This window comes from Podarcis filfolensis (assembly GCF_964270895.1).
Source record: "Podarcis filfolensis genome assembly, chromosome: 3".
NCBI lineage: Eukaryota > Metazoa > Chordata > Lepidosauria > Squamata > Lacertidae > Podarcis > Podarcis filfolensis.
Window position 1 is genome coordinate 68,412,294 of NC_139606.1, and position 11,200 is coordinate 68,423,493.

The window sequence follows — 11,200 nt, forward strand, 5'->3', positions numbered from 1 at the left end:
TTCCCAACAAAACACCAGGAGCACTTTCTGACTGTAAGAGTTGTTCAACAGTGTAACAGGCTCCCTCTCTTTCCTTGGAGGCTTTTAAACAGAGTTTGGTGCTATGGATGCTTTAGTTGAGATTCCTGCATTGCAGGGGGTTGGACTAAATGACCCTTCCGACTCTGTGATTTTATGATTCTCTGTGTTTTCTGAAATGGTACAACCCAGTACAACCCAAACACACATTTAACACGTCAGTGATACCTAGGCCTCAAAAATTAGATTAAAATTCCCCATCTTTTACCATCTGACATTACACTTTTCCCAGAGAACTTTGAATTGTGAAGGAGATATCAATCCCCTCCCCAAAGAAAGAAATTAACAGTTGCTTTAGAAATACAGTTATTTCTGTACAGAGTACCCCCTGCCTCGATGGATGGATGTTTCATAGAAAAGGCTGAGTTTGACACCATTTTCATTATACCTTTGCGACTCACCTTGAAGGTGGTGAATTCTGAAAGGGTCCTCTGCAGCAAAGTAGGTACAAACCTTTCAATTCCCATGTAATACTTCACATACAGGGCTGGATAGCTGATGATGGCCAAAAGTAGGTCTTAGAAGAATAAAGGAACCAGTTATAAATGAAAGGCCTTTGTCCCGCTCTTAAATACTGCAAAGGATAAAAACAGAATGAATGAAGCAGAATCAACTTATCTGAGTTTAGAGATGAGTGAATTTGAGAGGCTGGAATAACAGGTGTTGCTTCTGCCTTGGTCTTATTTCATCAAATACTATTATGCAAATTATAGATATCTAAAGTGTTAACACTGATATTATTGAGAAGTGAAAATGGGATTCCTTTACGAGATGAGATCTAAGTGCTAGATACGCTGTTTTTGTGTGCTTTTTGGATATTTGATGGTGCTAAAATAAAATAGGAGTATAAATTAAAATAAAATTACATATTGAGTGTGCAGTTGGTAAATTGCTTATAGGTTTGTATGAATTAATTTGAAAATGCCTCTAGTTTGTTTCCACTCTGTCTTTTCTCGTATTGTATTTTGCTGTATAAATGAAACAACAATTTAAAATATATATTTTTAAAATTCCTGGGCAAAAATATTTTAATAGCTGGTGTAATGTCAGCACCAGCCATGTTTTCTTATTGGAGGGTGTTTCAAAGTCAGGATACCAGAGAGAAAAGGCCCTCTCATTTGTAACTGCATGATGTTGAATGGTCACTTTAAAATGTGAAGGTTCATTATTGCTTCACAAGTTGTGTATTTCTTTAAGGGCCAGGGCCAAGGCAAATAACGAGACCCAGTCTTACAGCTGTGAAACATAGCAGGTGCTGCTGAGTTGTGTTAATCAAGCTGTGTCAGCAATTGGGTGTAGTATATAAGGAGCAGCACCTAGCTCTCCCATTACCCTGGGGGATGGGTCTGGTTTGTTGTTGATGTATTTAGTGTATAAGGAGTTTTTGTTTTTGTAATTAAAACCTTGTTTAAGTTATTTTTGAGTCCCTTTTTAATGCATGGTCTCCCCAGCAAGCTCTCTGCAGCGCTACTAAACTGCAAATAGCCAACACATGACACACCTGTGCTAAAAGGGGGGGGGCTTGGGAAAGGGGCTCTTAAGATATTGGCAGGCTGCTATGGGAAGAGGCTCCTCCTCAGGTAAGCCCTGCAGACAATGCGGTGGGGGGACGGGGACGTGTGCATCCCAAACTATGCCCCCTGCCAAGGTTTTTTTTAATGTCTTTTTAATTTGTGACATGGCAGGTATGGCAGGTAATGACAACCTCTTTCTAAAGAATGAGGTTGTTTTTAGAACTGGAGCAACTGAAGGATAGGAATCTCTTTAAAATTATGTGCACAACAAAAGCCTCATTTGGAAAAGCCCCCCAAAGTTTGCTCACTAGCAGAGGGGGGAGTTTTCATTATAACAATCACCCTATGATTACTTAAGTGATCCTGTATAATAACCTTACCTTTTAAGGGGTTAAATATGAGAACTTCAGACTCCACCTCTTGGACTTTAGTTTCCTCTGCTTTTCAGTTCCAGTTGGGTTCTATATACCAACCAGCAATAAAGGAACTTGTTTGTTTGCCTGCAATAAAAAGTAAGAGTTTGTTTGTTCTGCCTCTTTGATGCTGAGCAGAGCAAGATTGGGTGCTTGTGGCTGAAAAGGTATATTGTGAGCCTATCACTCAGAAAGCTTTCTTGCATATTTATCAAACATTTTTGTAAGTCTATGAAAGGAAGTCTATTATGCAGTAAATATATTATAAAGCTAAGAACCAAGTCTCATTGACAAGAATATTGTTCTTGGTGCCACTCTCCCTAAATGCTCAACTGTGGTTGCAATGCAAGTGTGTTCTTACTCTGTTTCTAAAACCCCACCCTTTCTTTTTATTGGTGTTGTCATGATACAAGATTAAAACGGATTTTTTGAGAAAACAAGCTCCACACTAGTTTTTAACTTCTTAGTTATAACATCAACTATTAGATTTGCTTTATCCCTTGGTATCCTCTTGTTCACAGTATCCTAAGCATCATTTTTTCCCCTCATGAAACATATACAGTGGTACCTCGGTTTAAGAACAGCCCTTTTACGAACTATTCGGTTTACGAACTCCGCAAGACTGGAAGTAGTGCCCCAATTTGCAAACTTTACCTCAGTCTAAGGATGGAATCGAACTGTGGAAGGACACCAGTGGCAGGAGGCCTCATTAGGGAAAGCTCGCCTCTGTTTAAGAATGGTTTCAGTTTAAGAATGGACTTTTGGAACAGCTTAAGTTCGTAAACCGAGGTACCACTGTATGTCGTTTGTTTGATTCCTGGTGCTCATACTGAATTTTCTGCTAACTTGACCTTTACAAAGTCCATTATACAAGTTAGCACCCTGTCTGCACGGAGAAGAGCAAGACAGATAGTCCTAGCCTTTCTCTTCCCCTGGCCTGGCCCTCACACCCTCTCCACCAGTGAGGTGGGGAGATTGGCTGGTGCCTCCTCCCACCCCAAAAATGCCCGAACCCAAAATGTGGCGGTCCCATCTAACAAGGGAGGCTGGCTACAGGAGTAATGCTTCCACAGAAAATGTCTCCTTGTTTGTTTTGTTAATAAGCTTTTGTTTTTTGTAAACTGTCTTGAGGCTTCATAATGGCATATTCATTCCAGGGCTGGGGAACCTGTGGCTTTTCAGCTGTGGCTTGGCTACATCTCCCATTATCCTTGGTCATTGGCCATGCTGGCTGAGGTTGATGGGAATCAGAGTCCAAGAACATCTGCAGGGCTACAGGTTCTTTGTTTTTCACAGACCTTAACCAGGCTCAGTGGCACAGATCAGAACTTATTACACTTGCAGACACCTAATGTATATGACTCTGGGCATGGCCTGAAGCAGGGTTGCAGAATTTGCAGCCCTCAATTTGATTACATGTATATGGGGGGAAGTGGGGAGCCCAGAGGAAGGGAGGAGAGATGGGGGAAAGATAAACTAGAGAGAGCAATGGAAGGAAGAAGGAAGCCCTCTGCAAGAAATTGATTCACACCTATAGCAAAGAGGAGGGAAAGCGGGGAGCCAGATGGGTAGAGTGATGGAAAGGGGAGAGCCCTTTGCAAGCAATTGGCTCAAACCTCTGGCAGGCGCTATCTTTCCTCCTTCTGGCAGCCTGCTGGGTGAAGAGGAAGAAGCAGGAAGAGAAGGAAGTGTTAAACATAATGAGAGAGTGGGGTTAGCAGAGGAAAAAGGAGTGGCAGAAGCACAGAGGAAATTCATGTTTCACTAGATATGACTAGGAGCAATTTATGGGGCTCCCCCCCACACTCCTTTTTCATTTAGTGAGCTTCCTACTCACTAACCAACACACACATGAATCTACTGTCTTAAACACAAAATAGAAGAAAAACAAAACAACGTAAGTATACCGTTGTGTTGGAGGTTGCAGTAATACTGAAAGAGAGAAAATAGGAATAAAAGGTATTTTGAGATTATAAATCACAGTGTCCTATTATAAACAGGACTGTGTTATATTTTAACATTAAAAAAGAAAGATAATTTCTTTGAAATACCCTCATTAGCACCCAAAGGAGAAGAATCCGCCATGTGTCGAAATGTTGCAGGCTACCCCAAACTAAAAGTGCATTTGACATGATGATGAAGCAAGACCTCTTGCTTCAAATTGTCCTGGGCTGATTCTCTCAAGTCAGAATCTTATTAAAAGCAACAGATTCTAATTTAACAAGTGACAGGATCCAAAGGCATGCTAGTGACTTTCCTCTATTAATTTTTTGAATGGCCCTTGACACTTCCATTCGATCAATTAGGAGTCTTTGGGGAAGACAGCCTAAGAAACACATAGTAAGGACTGTTGCTTTTCTGTGGGGCGCTGTTACCAATCTTCACTTTATCCCAGGCTCCCATTTGCAAAGAAGATGTGATGCTTCCTGTGAGCTGTTTGATATATCCATAGGGAATACATGTATGTGATTAACCTAACTGGCCACTGGGTGTGACCGTTGCTCCACACAAAAGCAACAGAGGCTCCTTTTAAGTGACTTGAATCGCTTCACATGAAAAAGGCTCTTTTATCTTAGGAGGTAAAACGCTCGCAATGAGAATGTCATATAATTTATGTTCCTTCAGAAACAAGAATAGTAGTATTAATAAATCCAGGAATGAAACACCCCAAAGTTTCACAGTGACGTATTTAAATGCTAATTGTGTTATCCAAAGAGACCCAGAATTTTCTCATCCCAAGTATTCAGATTTATTGAAGCAAAAATGAATGTGATTGTTTCAGAGAATGGGTTCCTTTTGTTCCAGAGATAGCAGAAGTGTGTCGCCTGCATACTCTTAAGTGTGCACCTCTTGTGATGAGGGAAACTGTGCAATGACATTGGAATGTTAGCCCTGTCAACTTTAGAAACAGATTTTGTCCCATAATATTAAGCTACTGTGAGGTTTTGCATCTTACCACATTAGGTATTCAAACACCATTCTGTCTGTTTGTGGACAATAATTCTACTTATTATTTCCAATGCATTTTATTATATCAAGTGTCCAACGGAAACCTCATTATTTGTTAAGAACTCTTTTACTCCATATCACTGTCCCCTGTAGGCCCATGTCAGTGTAGCCATGTGTAGGAAGCATTTCTGTTTATAGTTTCATTATCTATATAGTTTAAATTTATCCCTATTCCCTACTGGGGTTGTGTGTTCGTGGTGTGCATTCCTGTACATGATGAAAAGCACAGAATGTTTTGTCACAATGGCATCTTTTTCTGCCAGGCTCTGATAGGATGGTGAGTAACTAGGCTTTGTTGTTTAGTCGTTTAGTCATGTCCAACTCTTCGTGACCCCATGGACCAGAGCATACCAGGCACTCCTGTCTTCCACTGCCTCCCACAGTTTGGTCAAACTCATGCTGGTAGCTTCAAGAACGCTCTGAAGTAAGCCCCACGTAGCTGAATGTGGTTCACTTCCTCATGGGTAAATGGGTATAGGATTACAATCTTAGTTTTCACTGTTGCACTACTGTGTAGCATCAGGCTCACCAGGAAAAAGTACATCCTGGGCACATTTATTAAGTCTGTTTACAAACAATAGTTATCACGGTAGCAGTAGCAAATCACATGGCATCCAGGTGGACAACCTTGCATGAAGGTAGCAATCTTATGGTTCAGTATAATTATCATCATTACTATTCTTTCTTTTCTGTGCTGCATTAGTCCAGTTGGATTATTAGCTTACATAGGAGTCTGAAGTAGTGCTGAGTCTGTAGAAACTCCATGCGTTTTATCACTTTTTAGCTACTATTGATGTTAATCATATTTTGACAATTTTGAAATACCTGTTTTTCAAGAATGTTTTATTTTATATTTTTGTGTAAGGTTTTATTACAGTCAGATGGTATATAACTTATGTTGAATAAAATAAATAAATATTTGTTTATTTTTAAGTTTGATCATAATTCCCAAAGGCATTTCACATTTTGCAATTTTAAGCGTAAGCTTGCAGTGATTGACACGTGGACATAAAGTACTGAATGCATCAAGCAAAAATCATACAATGCTTTTATCAGGGAGCAGGGAATGGCTTCAGCTTTTTATGTGATACAGCCCTCTCTGATATAGCCCTCTCTAAGTGGTCCTGGGCAAGGCCCTATTTCTCAACCTTACCTACCTCACAGGATTGCTGTAAATATATAAAATGATACAAGGATAAACCCTTAGCTGCTGTGATAGCTGTAGAGATGGGCTGATAAAGAAATCTAAATAAAGTTCCCAGTGGCGTAGCGTGGGGGGTGCAGGGGGGGCCGGCCGCACCGGGCGCAACATCTGGGGTTAGGGCAAATCCACGGGTTAGGGGGCGCAAATCCACGGGTTAGGGGGCGCAAATTACTTGCCTTGCCCCGGGTGCTGACAACCCACGCTACGCCACTGAAAGTTCCATCTTCCAGTAAGTGTTTGTTATTCTAATCAAAACTACAGCCCTCAACATGTCCAAGAGACTGTGAAACTTAATAGCCAAAAAAACTAGCATTGCCAATTAGGTTCAGAACAATGTTTCCTTACTATGAGTTATACCTTGCCCAAGTCCTGCTCTGGATATGTTAAGAGACGACAGTGTGCAACAGAATGTGTCTTTCCATCTGTTTTCAACAAGAACAAGTGCAATGTTGATTTGAAACAGGCTGAAAATTATTTTAAGGTGTGTGCTTGTGTGTTTCTCAAAACTGCCAACAGCAGGAGATACACTAAGTGCCTGGATTTTCTGCTTTTTGAAAAAGAGTGTGTTTGTGTTTTCCACATAAAAAGTGTGCTTTAGCAAAAGAAAAAAAAGCTTTCAGTCAATTTTTCAAAACCTAGTTTTTCAGAGCTTATGCTGAAAATCATCCACACTTCCTAGAATTATTTTCTTTCTTTCTTTAAGTGAGACATCTGGCATCTTCCTGATTCAGTGATGAGCTGCCAATGTTTACAATGAGGGGCTCCGGGGGGGGACCTCTAATTGAGTTTGTGATAAATTTCAAATTCAAGCAAGGATGTTTAAAATGCAATAATTGTTCAATACAAATCTCATATGAAATCACATCAGCTTTGGAGCACAGAACATGTTCTGCAGGTTCCAAAGTGGTGTTTGTGTCTAGAATTGCCAGCGGACAGTGCAGGGTCCTTAGGCCAATTCTTTCTGGCCCCCAGCAGCCCTAAGTAATTGTAATTAAAGTGTTTGAGAGTGAGAGAGTGATGTCCCCCTGAAAAGTGCACAGCCATCCATCCACAGGTGCCCCTTGGAGAAGCCATTCAGGATCGGATCAGAGTGAGTACTGGAATAAAGAAAGGTGGAAGAAATAGGTGTTCCCTACTTAATGTTTTCTTACATGATAGAATGTTACAGCATCTCATTACTGAATAGTTTTATTGATTGATTTTGTGGGGGGGAGTCTGTTCTTTATTAATTGCTTTGATATCTTCATTAATACATTGTTTTGATATGTTTTGTTGTACACTTTGAGCTAACTTTGGGCACATTTCTGTGCAGGAAGCACCATATATGTAAATTTAAATCCCAATCTGTGTGTTTTGTATGCAATGCTTCACATGTGCCTGAACCTATGTGCTCCATAGCTATGACATCTGTACTGCTAGATGGTGTAAGGAGATAGACTTTGAAGCAAATACACTTCCAGTCTCTGCACCTGTGTCTGAAGGATGAAATGTCCCTCAAGAATAATAAAGAAAGTTAATCTGAAGTACTCACTGCATGGGAACTGGTTGTCTACATTGCTCTTGTGGCAAAACTTGAAAATTCATTGTGCTGCAGTATAGCAGGGGGTCAGGTGGGGGCAACCAAAATGGATAGACCATAATGTTGCATCCATCTGGGAATTCCAGCATACTGTATGTCTCTCCTGGGGAGCTTCTTAATTATCAAAACTTACCTTAAGAGTTCTATTGTTGAGAGTACTTGGCATAACAAATAATGCTGAAGTAGATTTTCAGAACTCTATATGCACATTATATTTTGTTCCAAGAGGCGACGGCTTCATTTGGTTCAGTGAGCTCCAAATTCTAATCTAAGCAATCCTAAAACATAATCTGCAAAATGAAAATCCACCTTGGAAAAACTTTTGTGTTGCTTCCCTAATGTAGCATAGAGATAGATGGAAGATGGAACACAGGACACAAAGGTACAGTCATGAAGATCATGACTGAACATATCACTATTTTATTCTACCTTGTGGTGTTAGTATGAAGACAGATGTAACATCACTATGACCACAGGAAATCAGTATAGGAATTAGTCACAATTAAACTGTTGTTAATGCCTAATGTGATTTGTGCATCCTGAGAGTGCTGCTGTTTTTTTAGAACAAAAGTAGGTGTAATGTGAAGTTCACCCAAAAACAACTGAATGCTTAAAGAACATAGATCTCAATTAAAGCATATCTGAAATTATTTCCCAAGGGTACTACTTGTTACCACTTGTGTTTTCATTTAGCATATTTTCAGCTATACTTTATTTGGGGGTCCATCATTTTTTGACATGAAATATTTCTGTGAACTTGAAACTAAAGCCTTAGAAGTAAAAGTTACTATTGCTTAAGACAACAGATGCCTGTTATGGCACCAAGATGTTCTCTGCCACACCAAGGCATTATTGGTATGAATTCATAATGCGAGAACCTTTCATGTCAAAAAGAGATGGAAAATCAAATGTGAGTCTAAATAGCATGTAATCTCCCTTGACTCTTTGCAATTTCATGGCAAAACAGCCTCAACAGATTACACAGTGCAAAATAACAAAATATCCTTGGAAAGGAGATCAGACAGGAATTCATAGTGAATGGGCCACATTCTTCATTGACATTATTTCATTGGCCCCCAACTTCTTTCTGGTTGTAAATCATGCAGTGCCTAATGGATCTGGTCCCATGCATCTGAACCCAATTATAAGCATAATTTTGAGACAAAACAAATGTGGGTAAAATGGTTCTTACATCTAGTTTGAAAGTAAACACAGTTTGCTTTGATAAATCTGCCTTTTGGTGAGTCAGGCTAACATAACCTAGGACTGTCTGCAGTGAGTGGTTGGAAAGAAACAAGGTTTCTTCCAGACCTGCTGCTCTGACATTCTTTTAACTGGAGGTAAAGGTAAAGGGACCCCTGACCATTAGGTCCAGTTGTGGCCGACTCTGGGGTTGCGGTGCTCATCTTGCCTTATTGACCGAGGGAGCCAGCGTACAGCTTCCGGGTCATGTGGCCAGCATGACTAAGCCGCTTCTGGCAAACCAGAGCACTGCACGGAAACGCTGTTTACCTTCCCGCCAGAGCGGTACCTATTTATCTACTTGCACTTTGAGGTGCTTTTGAACTGCTAGGTTGGCAGTAGCAGGGACCGAGCAACGGGAGCTCACCCCATCACGGGGATTCGAACCACCAACCTTCTGATCGGCAAGTCCTAGGCTCTGTGGTTTAATCGGGGATTAAATATGGGGCTTTCTGAATGCAAACCATGAGCTCTCCGTGTCAGCCCCAGTCCCGGTAATGAATGCTTAAGCCTCAACATTACATTTACAGTGTTCTTTTTCTGTTGTTGTGGCACTAAGTTGCTACGAAGCTTGCATTTACATTTTGTCATCTTCACTTGACATTGAAGCATTTGTCTCCATCCATTTCCACTGCCATTAGTGCAAGAGTGATCCCTGGAGCAGCAAATGCTGCTCAGGTGAATGGGGGAAATTAGCACTAGCCATCAAAGGGATAAGCAAATATTATGCAGAGTTTACACAAATTATGCAGATTAGGCACTGTGCTTCCAATGAGTGCTGTTGGAAAATAAGTCTGAAGGCATGTGCCTTTGACATTTGGAAACACGGGGGTTTCCCATTAGAATTCAGCACAGCAAACTCTCTGTTTGAAACCAGAGTTGGTGCAGGATGCTTAGATTGTCCATCAAAAATGCAGTAACCAAGAAGGAGGTTACCGGCCACAATATCTATTTTCTGCCTCAACCACCCGAGGCACCATGCTTCTGAATCCCAGTTGCCGTCAGGTGGGCAGAGTGCTGTTGTGCTCATGCCCAGTTGCAGACTTCTCACAGGCATCTGGTTGGCCACTGAGAACAGGATGCTGGACTAGGTGGGCCATTGGCCGGAATCAGCAAGCCCTTCTTATGTTCTCAAGGATCAGCATCTTACAGTTTATCCCACTGATTGCTCAGGAGCTCCTGCAATGTGTCATTCCTTTGCCCCTAATGGATGCAGTCAGCCCAACGTCAGAATCACGTTGCTGCCTAGCAGACTTGACAGAAGCTCAGGCTCAACAATACTGTTAGAATCAATAGGTGAATGTTCTGCACCCTGAACGAGAATGGGGTTCAGGAAAACGTTCAGAGAATCAGTGAGTTTGAAGAGACCTCAAAGCTCACCCAGCCAAACCTCCTTCCAACACAAAATCCAATGCAACCTCATATCTGATAGGTGGCTGTCCTCTAACTTCTAACAAACAGAGTCCATTACCCTCTGAGGCAGTCTATTCCTTTGTCAATGAGCCTGCACCCTGGAGAAGTTCAGCTGGTTAGGCTGCAACTTTAGGAGACGTTTTATTGATACGTTTCTCATGAAAAATGCATCTGTTACATGAGAGCTTGGTTACTGAAAATTGCTGTAGCAGGTCATCACTTGTAGAGGCATATTATCACCTCTGCAAGGTATCAGCGCTCAGTGAATGACAGGCAGGTGGAACTTCTGAGTCATGAGAACCCTGTTAAAAGGAATTTGCCTTGAGCAAGATGAGCTGCTTAAGGCTGCAACCCTACTAAGCATCCCTCATGCCCTAGGGGCAGCGCCAAGCAGCAGGATGCAGGCAAAATCCTACCACACAGGAAACACAGAGCCTGATCAACAGGTGGATGGGGATGTTGTCAATGCGCAAGGAAAGAGAGGAGGAGTAAGGATGAAAAATGAGAAGTTTAGTCTTGGACACACTAAGCTTCAGGCAATGACAAAGCATCTAAGTGGAGAATTTGATGTGTGATTGGATGGCAGGAAAAAGTTCTGGGGTGGAGAGGTAGAACTGAGCATTGTTAGAGTAAAGGTGATGCTGAAATATATAACAGGCACACTATGTGGCATCAGGTGCAGGGCAGGTTAAGCTGCAGCTGCAGAGGAACAATCGGGAGCCTTAAAGTGCACTCTTGATCGTTCCTC